The sequence below is a fragment of the Tenebrio molitor genome, chromosome 4 (assembly GCF_963966145.1).
Source record: "Tenebrio molitor chromosome 4, icTenMoli1.1, whole genome shotgun sequence".
Classification (NCBI taxonomy): domain Eukaryota; kingdom Metazoa; phylum Arthropoda; class Insecta; order Coleoptera; family Tenebrionidae; genus Tenebrio; species Tenebrio molitor.
Window position 1 is genome coordinate 27,122,923 of NC_091049.1, and position 12,729 is coordinate 27,135,651.

General features: G+C 33.7%; 2 long non-coding RNA genes across 3 annotated transcripts; both read right to left on the reverse strand.

Annotated features, from left to right (window-relative positions):
- Positions 1 to 276: 276 nt before the first annotated feature.
- LOC138129653 (uncharacterized) lies at positions 277 to 6,334 on the reverse strand. 2 transcript variants are annotated; one of them, XR_011159304.1, is made up of 6 exons: positions 1,881 to 6,334; positions 1,640 to 1,833; positions 927 to 1,582; positions 763 to 873; positions 564 to 710; positions 277 to 506 (listed from the first exon to the last, which is right to left on the reverse strand). It is a non-coding gene; the product is annotated as an uncharacterized lncRNA (long non-coding RNA). The 2 variants fall into 2 exon arrangements; XR_011159303.1 differs by having other exon boundaries at positions 927 to 1,833.
- Positions 6,335 to 7,070: 736 nt separating this feature from the next.
- LOC138127504 (uncharacterized) lies at positions 7,071 to 11,340 on the reverse strand. The gene is made up of 4 exons (XR_011158250.1): positions 8,971 to 11,340; positions 8,801 to 8,911; positions 8,597 to 8,749; positions 7,071 to 8,540 (listed from the first exon to the last, which is right to left on the reverse strand). It is a non-coding gene; the product is annotated as an uncharacterized lncRNA (long non-coding RNA).
- Positions 11,341 to 12,729: the final 1,389 nt, after the last annotated feature.

Sequence of the window (12,729 nt, forward strand, 5' to 3'; positions counted from 1 at the left end):
ACATTATAACGATTGAAGACAATTGAGGGGCCCTGCGACGACTCCAATTATTCGCCGAGATCAGTATAATGTCCTTAACGCTCGTGATGCTTATGAGATTTTTTGCGCGATTGAATATTTATTAGCACAAAGCATTCTTAGAGTATTACCCTTCACATCAAGTTGCCGTAATGTCGATTTTTGTAGTGGGTTTATTTGCAATTTCAAAAATAATGCGATAGGTAGACAACAGTGGAATGGTGAAAATATTTTAAGAATATGGTTAATTATTTATTATCTAAAAGAAAGTGCTTTGATACTATTAAAAAATAATGAATCATTGTTGTAATTATCTTTGATTGCAGTGATACATACATAACTAATTATTCAAATATTCACAAAATGTTTAAAACACAGCTAACTAGAAATAACAATTTGACAATACGGCATAACTGGATCTTTCAAATTTAAGCGGCTTTTTGTAAGTTGCAGAAAACGAGAGCGTAACTAAAAGCCGTACGAAACATCTGCAAAAAATCAAATTGCACAAATTATCGCAGATTTGCTTGTAAATACTTTCTCACTGCAATTGCCATTTTGTAGTCTAAAACTATTCCAGCAAAAGTGATCGCAAATGGTTTTAAGCAATTCGTCATGAAAATGTGTAAAACCGTCTTGTTTCTCTTATTCCAGTTGTACCAGGAACACTTCGTCAAAGTGTCAAAACTACTCTGAAAATATTTCAGTTAATGTTGGTAAAGGAAAGTTCAATTTTCTAGATACCTGATCGATTAGGATCTGACCAGCATAACAAAAAGTGCCAACAACAGCAACGTTAAAGATAGTCGCGAAACATAAACGAAGCTTCAAAATGTTGCTCGCGTCTCCAGAAATCTGAAATATGAACAATTATCCTGATCTGTTGTCTAGTTCTGTAACTAACGCACATAAATCATGAAGTACAACGTAGAGGTAGAAAGTAGAACACCTAGAAATAAAAATCCTGCCATCTCACCTTTTCGAGTAGTTGTTTTATCATTCTACAAAAACAATTCTTTCAAAGACATGTTTTCAAAATGTGTTGTCTCTTTACCCTGTTACCACAACATGATGGTCGATACAAAAACACAACGTTTTGAATGTTTTGTTTTCGTGTAGGACACGTTGTTCAAACGTCAATTCCTCAAGAACCACAAATTTGCAAAATGTGTTGATTGATCAAAAACATTTGCAAGTACAGCTGCAATATGCTGTAAAACAAGCTGCCGCAGTGTCGTAATGATGAGTAAATACTAAAAGGTGTCAAAGAAATAATTATGTGGTACAAGATTTTTGATCCTGATCCGAAATATTCTTCGCAAACGTCTTCAGTAAGCATCCATTCTCTGTGACTACCAAAAACTGGTAACATGACAATGCTCCATAGAGCTGCAACTGTATACGTCAAATAAGCGTGGCGGTTGATTTTTGAAGCTTTCTTCAAAATGAAGAGTGGTGCTTGAGAGCCAGCGCTGTCCATGGACCAAAACAGGCGCTTGCGTTCGCTGGCCAAGAAAACAACCTGATTTTCGAGAAGCATGGCAACAATCATCGATGTCGTAATCTGTAAATGTAGTAGAAACGCAAAAATGAAATTAAGAAAATTTTATTTTTTACTTACATAGACCAACACGACAAATGATGGAGTATATTTAATGATCAAATCTTTATTGAAATTTTTTATAACAAAGTGAACAGTGAGCAACAGATTAAAGCAATTAACTAAAGCCAAAAAAGCATTCAAAAGCTTTGTAAACTTGTGATAGCCAAAGTCAATAAATACTTTTTTCGATCCCCTAAACGGATCATCTGAATCTGAAATTTATAATCTATAACGAATAATTGAATTTTCCAGAACTTACAATCGAAGCGATTCGCTTGATGCATTTTCCCAATCAGCGAAATACCAGATTGAGAGAATTTTTGTAGACTTTACCTGGAAAATCAAAATTCAACAATTAGATTTCATAAACCGTCAACAGAATCGTTAAATTCTGAAATTTGAAACCTTGACACATCTGAGTGTTGTCACAGTCAGCCAACCACTAAAAAATCCTTTATTTTAGAATAAAGAATAGTTATTTAATAAACTAGTTTGTTAATGAAGGCGATTAATAATCGAAACTGTTTAAAGCACGAACGAGTGTAGCGAGTGAGTGGCTTTAATAGTTGAAATTATTAATCGCCCATTAACAAAAAGAGTTGATTACAACATTTTTTCGTTGACCGCAAACTTTTTTTTTTGGTGACAAATTTTGAGATTAAAGCCAAATCAAAACCAATTTCATCTTTATCCATAAATATGAGACCTTATAAATACCTTCATTCTTTTTTTGTCCTCAAGGTAGGCCATTTTTAAATTTTTCAACACTTTCTATTCACTTTTCCACAAAGAGTGTCAGAAGACGTCAACTCCATTCACATTCAATTTTACGTAAAAATCGCGGTTGCCAAGAAAACCTAGTTACCTTTGAAAAATATGACATGCGAATTATAACTAAAAATGTCGGTTTTTGAAAAAGTGAATTTGTAATTGTGCAGTTATGGAGCTATAAAATATAGAAAACCCTGATGCACTACCTGCTGCAGTGTTGGTAAGTGCAAACAATGCATGTTCTAGGTTGTTTATACATCAAAACTTCATCAAAACGTCCAAATCGCAAAAATCGTTGATTAATGAAAAATAGTGTATTAATGAGGTCCATTAATACACTATAATTTAGACAAAAGAATTCATTAATATTGAAATTAACAAGCGGTCAACGGAAAAACTGTTTAATGTTGTATATAATCAGATATTTTCCACATAATTCTATTTTTCTTAAACAATAAGTTTTAGTAGACATCTGCTTGTACAGAATGATGATGTTGATAATTAACAGTAATTATTTAAATTACTGTAATTACATACGTCCTTTATCTCTATAAATAATATTAGAATCATTTATTTTTATTATGTGTCCCAAAGCGTTTTATTCTAGTAGTTTATTTGACGAGTTTGTGTGTAAATTGGGCCTTTTTTGGCACGCGTGGGCCAAAAAAAGCCCAATTTACACACGAACAAGTTGAATACAACGGTTTTTTGTTCGACGAGCCCCTTAAAGCCTCCAAATCGCTTAGAATCTTTAAAATTAGCTTGACGTTTCGTTTTGACAAGTTGTGACATTTATCAAAATCCGTTCACATAGGAGAGAATTCTCAAATTCTGACAGTGTCGAACAAAAATATATATTTTTATATTTCCCAGATTTTTTGCACACTTGATAAGCACCGAGTGGAGACTCTGGCTACTTCTTGTGGTTGCGTGCAGTAGCGGCGAGCCTAACAATTAGAAAATCTTCAAATATACAATTCCGACAAGAGCAAAACCCTTGATAGAAATTTAAATCAATTTAAAGCTGGTAGCGATATTTGATCACATGGTAAGCTTTTAGTAATTCAAGGACACGATAAAAGCATTGAACATTTTAAATTAAGAAACGTAGGCCAAAAAGCATTATACATACCTTGTGTGTGAAACACTTTGCAACGCTCAGTTTATGAAACACTCCGCTGCACGTCGTGTTTAAAATTAAACTTCGCGCTGCAAAATGTAACTTCCCACACTCGATTGTAAATAGTTATTTTTCAATCCTACAAATGGATCATCGGACTCTGAAATTATCATCTCTAATGAATAATTTAGTGTTGTGAAAAATGTACCATCGAAGGAAGTTACCCGATTCATCTTACTGATTCAGTAAAATACAACGCATATTCGGAGAAATAATAATTTTGCCAAAATTACAAATTCAACAAATATTTTTCCAAATCGCGAAATAATTGTCAAATTAGGAAATTTGAAACTTGAGTTTTGTCGTGGATAGCTTACCACTGAAGCGAGCCCTTGATTCTCCTTTATGCTTTAGGAACGGATTGATTACTGTTGTACAGACAGTTTCTGTATTTGATCATCTCTATCTTAAATTACAGCTTTTGATGTGCACTAACGTGTCAGTAGTAATATAATGACGATGGTAATGGTTTTTACTTAGTATTTATTATAATAAAATTATTTATTATGTATTTTAATCGATCGGAAACGATACAAAGGCCCGGTTGTACAGGGTCATTATAAATTATTGTCCCATCGTAGGTGGCTGTGCGCTATGCTTTAGGTGCGCCGCTACGCCCACTAGTTGTGACAAACATTTATAATGACCAGGTGTCCTGGAAATGCATGGCAAAAAAATTACGGGTAGCTGGTGACGATGAATAGAAGTTAAATACAAAAAAAAATCTAGTAAAAGTCTTATTGTTTTTGAGATATAAAACATTGAAAATTTGCTCAAAATTTCCAGAGTTGAAGTAATTAAAGAGAAAAAAAAGATACTGGAAATTTCAAGTAAATTTTCAATACTCAAAAATAAAAAGATTTACTAGAAAATTTTCTGCTCTGCTCAATCGGAACTTACATCAATTATATTTGATATAATTTTGTTATTTTATCACATGGTAAGCTTTTAGTAATTCAAGGGCATGGTTAAAAGCATTGAAATTTAACTCGATAACGTAGGAGAAATGAACAACACTTAAGAGCTTCACGAATTAACTTTACTAAACTTCGTCCAGCGAGAGATTGGGAGAGTTTAAATTGTAGGCTTGTAACCCAACACCACAAAATGCACTAGAACACAATGCAAAAAAATGTAATAAAATAAATTATTGTGGTGGTACCTTTGAAATAATTTCGCGGGCATTGTAATCCTACGCCAATTTATGCTGTCACAGCAAATTGTCAAATTTCAGCTGTTGTCGTTGCCGCTGTCATTTTGAATCGTCAACACCGTGTGTGGTTTATTTGCTCTTTCGTCTTCAAGTGAGGTATTTTGTTGTGTTTAAAACTTCTTAATTATCTGGGATAAGTTAGTTTGTTGGTTTGTATTGAATAAGTTCTGTATTGTTAACCTCCGAGTAATGTGTGTTTTGTTCGTTATTTCTTGCTTAACATTTTTTTTTGTGGTGTTTAAACTTTCTAAGTTTTTAAGATTAGTTAGTTTGTTGTTTTAGTTTGTTTCTGTTCTATAAGTTCCCTATTGTTTACCTTCGAGTGCCTTTTTTAAATGACCTTTCTATTTATAAACATGAATCCCTTTAGTGATATCACGAACAATATCTAGATTCTAGACTGATGCAAAGGTATGAAGATAATATTTTTAATTTAATTATATTGCTTTAAAACTGTTTTGTAGGCAACCCAGCAGCCCAGAGGATGATGCAAGTGCTTATTCATTTTTCATAAGTGAAAAACTTACAACTGATAGTCCACTGGAGGTTGTTTTTCATACCTTATAACACAAAATACATAGTATTATATCATAATTTTATTGACATCATCATTGATTAGGTCAGATTAGTCAAGGGTTAAAAGTATTTTTCTTAAAGGTCACTGCGAGATGCTTAGGAGTTAACAAAAACACAGTGTCAAAGTGTAAAGATGGTCCAACTAAAACATCATCAAGAAAGTTGACGAGGCAGCATTCCAGAAGAGTTACAGCAGACTTGCATTGCAATATTAAGCAAGAAGTTCATCTTGTACTCAATGATATGGTGCAGAGCAGTAAGACAAGGGTTGTGTACTGTAAAGCTAGTTTTTTTTCAATGAAATATTTCTTTTTTAAATTTTCAGTCTTCTACCGCCATAGGCTCTTCTTATGTTTATTTAATAAGTAAAGTTAAATATTCTAGAATATATTTTAATAAGTCAAATTGAATTCGGACTGGCGCACGATAGTCGGTCATTCAGACAAACGTCTGCAGGAAGTCTCAGGATTTAATTTAAATTAACCTTGACGATCTCGTTGTCCATTTTTGTTTTATGTTTATATTATATTACGTATTATGTCTTAAGGATACTCGAGCAGCACTGTCCATAATTTTGGGGAAGTCAGAAATTTAATTTGAAATTAACCAGTTACTGCAGGTGAAAACAAGAACGTATTTGATTTTATTTATTTGAAAAATTAAATACAGGCGTCCTTCAACCCAAGGAATTGTTTTATTTTAACTCCTAGCCCCCTGAGAAGTTCCCCATATTATTTTGCTTCACGAACTGATCTTCCGTTATTTTGAACACAACAATTTCGTAGACATTTCACAACCAGCAAAATTAAGTCGTTTGATTTCGCATTGATATAAAATTGATATATAAACGATCTTGTTGGTTGAGGTTTTACTTTTAAATATTCTTGACGCAAGTAGTTATCAAGAGTAGGTACACGTCTTCGTGTAAAATACTACAACTATAATATTTTCATTCATTGTATCTCTTATTCGTTAAGGTACTTCATTAATTAGAGCATAATTTCAGGGCACAAAATGTTACTGCTTGAAGGATATATTTCAAATTTTACGCGCGCTAGGTACTACTTTCTCGGCGTAGAATTTAGTGATTTTTATGTCAACCAATCTCTCGCTGGACAAACTATATCACATCTATAATGACGATCGATTTGTTCTTTCTCCGCTCTAGTCTTGGGCAGCAATTAACTTGTGAATAATGATCATGATGACGATTATGATTATTATTTTCCAAAGAAACACAATGTTTGCTGTATTGATCTGATTTATTAGTGGAACGAGTGTCAACTTATTAATTGTTTAATGACAAAACTTATTTAAACTACATTGTTTACATACTCTACGATACGAGGTTTCGCAATTTTCAAGCATGAAATTAGTTATCTATGCGACATGTGTTTAAAGCACTACCTTTTTTAATCGGAAGTTTACACACACGATCGCAGCGAATGTGGTAATCCCGTGCGAAAAAGCACTCTCTACATTATACAGTGTGGAAACTACTTATGGAATAAATTCAGTAATTTCAAAACTAATGAATAATGATATTTGTCAAAAACGCTGAAACAGGTCAATTTTTATTTCTCCTATTGCTTATTTGAAGTTGCTTCACTTGTTCGTAACGTCATCCATTTTTGAGCTATGACGTCATCACCAATTTTTTTAAAAGACGACCCTCATTTTTTTCTTCTCTTTCTGAAAGACCTTTATACTAGCTAAACGATGAATGAAAAAAATTGGTACCTTCCATAACAATTTTTTTGAGAAAATGACAAATTTTTCTTGAAAAATGTAATTTAATTTTTAATGTAAAAATTCTTTTGTATGGCCTAATTTAAAATAGAAGATTTCTTTTAATAGACCAAACAATTTAGAAGACTTAAGGCAGAGAATTCGCACTGAAATGGAACAAATAAGCCCTGACATAATTGAGCGCAGTGTACAAAGTTTCGATGAGTGCCAAATGGTTGGTGGGGGACAATTTCAACATTTGCATTAAATTTTATTGTTAACTTTAGATGTTTGTCGTTTCTGTTTGAGCTCAATTAAAACTTTTAAATTAAAAATTAAATTACATTTTTGAAGTAAAATTTGCGATTTTCTCAAAAAAAAATTATGTAAGGTACCAATTTTTTTCATTCATCGTTTAGGTAGTAGCGAGGTCTGTCAGAAAGAGAAGAAATAAGTAGGAATCGTCATTTAAAAAAGCTGGTGATGACGTCATAGGTCAAAACTGGATGACGTCATGAACAAGTGAAGTAACCTAAAATAAGCATCATGAGAAATAAAGATTGACCTGTTTCAGCGTTTTCGACAAATGTCGAAGTTTTGAAATTAATGAATTTATTCCATAAGTAGTTTTCACACTGTATACAAATTGCATACAAACTTGCAACATCATTGTCTGTTTAAAATAAAAAAATTATGAAAAGAATTATTCATTAAACTTCAAAATAAGATTCTTCAAATAAATCAGATAACTTTTTATTCCCATTATCTAACCTAGGTGACCATTTAAAGGTAAAGACCCGTTCAGCTGTGCACATTTAGAATTCTTTAACAATTATTTCTATAAAATGAGTGAACACTGTGGCAAAAGTGATAGTCGAGCATTGGCAAGTTTTCACAAGTTTGGATGTGGAGGCGAGACGCCGGTAATTATGTTGATAAGCACTGCACTATTACTTGATAGTATTATCCGTAATAGTGTACGTACTCCGGCAAAATTGCCGTGCCGCCGGGTGGAGGTGGGATACAATATTATTATTACATGAGTGTGTTCAAAGCACAACGAGCGTAGCGCAGAATGCTTTAATGGAACGAGGGTGATAAAACGTCTCATTAAACGAGTGTAATATACTTTTTGGCCTCCTCTGATGGAAACTTTGCAAATACGCACTGTTCACGTCACGTCACGAAAAGTAGTAATTGTTTTTAACATTTTAAATTTAAAAACGTCGGCCAAAAAGTATTATACATACCTTGTGTGTGAAACATTTTGCAACGCTCAGTTTGCGCTGCAAAATGTAACTTCCCACACTCGATTGTAAATAGCTAATTTTAAAGTGCAACTACCCAGAAGTAACAATTTGACGATATGACGTAACTGGATCATTTCAAGATCGAGCAGCTTTTTGAAAGTTGTAAAAAACCAGAGCGTAACTACTAGCTGTGCGAAACATCTGCAAAAAAATAAATTGTACAAATAGCACAGATTTGCTTATAAATATTTTCTTACAGCAATGGCCATTTTATAGTCCAAAACTATTCCAGCAAAAGTGATCGCAAATGGTTTTAAGCTATTCGTCATGAAAATGTGTAAAACCGTCTTGTTTCTCTTATTCCAGTTGTACCAAGAACATTTCGTCAAAGTGTCAAAATTGCAACTACTCTGAAAATAATCAAATTAGCTTTGTCGAAGAAAAGTTAATTTTCTAGATACCTCATCGATTAGGATTTGACCAGCGTGAGAAAAAGTGGCAACAACCAGAACGTTAAACATAACTGCGAGACCTAACCGAACCTTCAAAATGTTGCTCGCATCCACAAAAATCTGAAACATTAAAAATCGTTCTGATCTGTTGTCTAGTTCTCTAACTAAATGAAACGCACGTAAGACATGAAGTACAACGCGGAAATGCAGCTTAGGACACCTAGAACCAAAAAAAATGCCATCACAGATCTTACCGTTTCGACTAGTTCCTTTGTTAACCTACAAATATAATTCTTGCAAAGGCATATCTAGAATTTGTGTTGGCACTTTACCTTGTTATGACAACATGATGGTCGATACAAAAACACAACTTTTTGAATGTTTCGTTCTCGTGTCGGACACGTTGTTCAAACGTCAGTTTTTCAAGAACGGTCTTGTCATTACAAATTTGCAAAATGTGTTGATTGATCAAAAACATTTGCAAGTACAACTGCAGTATGATGTAAAACAAGCTGGCACAGTGACGAACTGATGTGTAAATAAAGAAAGGCGCACAAGAATATGTTATATGGTATAAAATATTTGAACTTGACCCGAAATATCGGTCAAAAACATTTTCAACCACGATCCATTCTCTGTGACTGCCAAAAACTGGTAACAACATAATGCCCCAAGCGGCTGAAATTCCGTAAATAAGATAGGTGAAGCGATTAATTTGTGAAGCCTTCTTCAGAATCAAAAGACGTGCTTGAGGGCCAGCGCTGTCGATAGACCAAAACAGACGTTTCTGTTCGCTGGCTAAATAATGAGCCTTTTTTTCGAGAACCATGGAGATAAACATCGTTGTCTTTATCTATAGTTGCAATTGTACAAACCGAGATATGCAATGAAGAAGATTCATATTTTTTACTTACGTAGATGAAAACGATAAATGCCGGTGAATATCTTATAACCAAATCTTTGTTGAAATTCTCTATAAAATAATGGAAACAGAGCAACGTTAGACACCAACTAGCTAAGCTCATAAAAGCGTTTAAAATCTTAGTAAACTTATGGTAGCCGAACTCATAAAATACTTTTTTCAATCCCACAAAGGGATCGTCAGACTCTGAAATTGATCATCTCTAATGAAAAACTAAGTGTTGTGAAAAACTTACCATCGAAAGGAGTTACTCGATTCATTTTTCCTATTCAATAAGATACAACGAACATTCGGCCAAATAATTTTGCTAGGATGGTTATTATAAAAATTCCAATTTCAACAAATATTTTTCCCAAGTACCCAAATAATTGTTTAATTAGGAAATTTGAAACGTTGAAGCACCGTCCTGGACAAGCATTTTTTTAAATTTTATTCTCTTTATCTCAAATGACTGCTTTTGACTGATATCGACGTATCAATAGCAATATAATAATGATGATGATGATGATAATGATCTTCACCGACAGTACTAAATACCTACTCGTAGGTGAATGCATCGCTTTCTTAAAATAATAATAATATTAATTAATTGTTCCAATCGATCGGCTAAAATACTAAATATTCTAGTTGATAGTCTGATTAATGTGTGTAGAAGGGACAAATTAGGGATAGACAGTAAAATATTAATTTTTTTAATAAATGAAGCGATTGTTGTTTTTCAAAGATCAGCACTTTCCAACGGCTCAATTTTCGTTTAGAGTTGAAGATTTAATTGTTTTTGAAAACAGTTAATTTTGAAACACTATATATTACATAATTGTTTCATCCACCTCCAAGAGTGAAAGAGCGACTAGGAGTGTCATAGAAAGGATGAACGTTTGCTTTAGTAAGAATTTGTCAAATCAAATCTTGCTTCTTTCAATTTAGAAGTTTGTCACGATAGCAACTTTTTATGTCATTTTCAAATGAAAAAAAATTTGCCGTAAAAAATATAACGGAAAAAGTATCTTTGGAACAGTATTTTTTTGTTTTTATAGCGTTTTCCCTTTCACCATTTGGCCTATCAGGTACCTTTGCGGTCGGCTCTCTTTTTTTTCCTTATGTGCGGCGGGGCTCCGGGGTACTTTCCCTGGCCACCCACGCTCACCCTCTTTTCTCCTTTTTCCTTCCTGGACAACACAACACGAATACAACAATATGGGAGGCCCATCCGGCCTGGGATTCGAACTCTGCTGACCTCGCGGTGGTGTCGGGAGAGTGTCGCTCTTCCCTCCACCACTTTACTGTCACAGCCCTGAAAGACATACACACACATCCATGGCCCGGCGGAGGTTCCTTCTTGGGAAAAAAATCCTCCCGCTTCGGTGAGTTTCGAACCCACTTGCGCCGGGACCGCGACCTCGGAGCACTGTCTCCGACAGCCATGCGGCCACCGAGCTACCCTTTGGAACAGTATTTAAACAGTTGTAAAAACAAGTACTGCGGTGATGAGAATTTTATTTATTTATTTTTAAATTAACGATTGAATCCAAAAATGTTGAGTGGTCTTGCAACAAATTCTCAAGATATTGATTTGTTTGCACCCAAATTAACTCCTGTGTGTGAACGGTGTGTACTCACTTCTTCACATCATTTTAATATTTTTTATATGGAGCGGCAACCATAAATTTTACATTCAGTTTTACGCCTACTTGGACTACAATAATTTATAATAACTCTGTGTAATAGTACTAATAGTACATACAGGTCGCTAAAAAGTATGTGAACAGGTAAATATTTTCAGAACGGTTTAGCAGAGCTCGTTGAAATTTGACACAAAGTTACAAGTGTTTAAATTCTATCATCTGAGATTTTTTTATCATTTATTTTACAGATCCAAGAGTAACTTCTTTTTTTTTAATGGCACAGGGGGTTAAATTTAATATTTATGAAAAAAAACTTACCGTCGAAACGAGTCGCTTGAGTCATCTTCCAATTTAGTAAAGTATAACTGTATCCAAACTAACTATTTTTCCGAGGTCTGAAAAATTGCGAATTCAATAAATATTTTTGCGAAAAAACAGTCAAGTTCTGAAATCTGAAACGTTCAGGCACCTGGGCTTTGTCCCAATCAGCTTACCACTAAGTCACGTCCTTGATTCACCTTTCGACTTTCCAAACAAACTTATTAATATCGTGCAGAAAGAGAACTTTCTTTTGAAAAAAACCATGGGTCGAATACATAATTTTTAAATTTCGCCCTGGATCGGAATAGAACCCGCGACCCTCGCGTGCCTGAGCCGAAACGGACTCCCTTAGGCTATATTCTGCCTTATCAAACTGTTTTGACAAATGAATATTCAGAGCTTAGTAATTTCGAGCACTTAGAACAAACTTCTCTCATGCTTATTTTGGTCACTTGATTTTGAAATTTTGTACATTTACTCTTTAATTTCTTGACTTTTATTTAATGAATGGGTAGTAAAGTTCTTTGCATTTTTATATTCAGAAGACAGTACAGTACTATTTAAAAAAAAGAAGATGATGTTCATCTGTAAAAACTGGACGCAAGAATTTTTTTTTATATAATTGATTCAAAAAATTGAAATTCACGCATAGTTATCTGTACATGAAGTGGGTCATTTTCCTACGTGTCTTTCTTTTTACATTGTTAGTAAGATCGAAACCATAGAAACCATACAAAACAGTGTGTGAAATGCAATTTCACGCATACGACTATTTCTGTTTTTCATTTCACGCACTGTTTTTTATTAGTTACCTAGCAACATGGTCACTGCATTGAAACTTCAGAGTTCCTTCAAAAATTTGAATTTTTAATTTCAATTTTTTGAATCAATTATAGAAAAAATATTGTTTATATTTCGTGCGCGAAGATGTTTTTGTGCATTCAAAGGCTTATACTGCCTCGACCTTCGTCTCGGCGTAAAAGACCTTTTCATGCACACTTAATATAAAAATATGTAACTATTTTATTTAGTTGATATTGTAACGTTTCGACTTCCTTGATTTTTTCTCG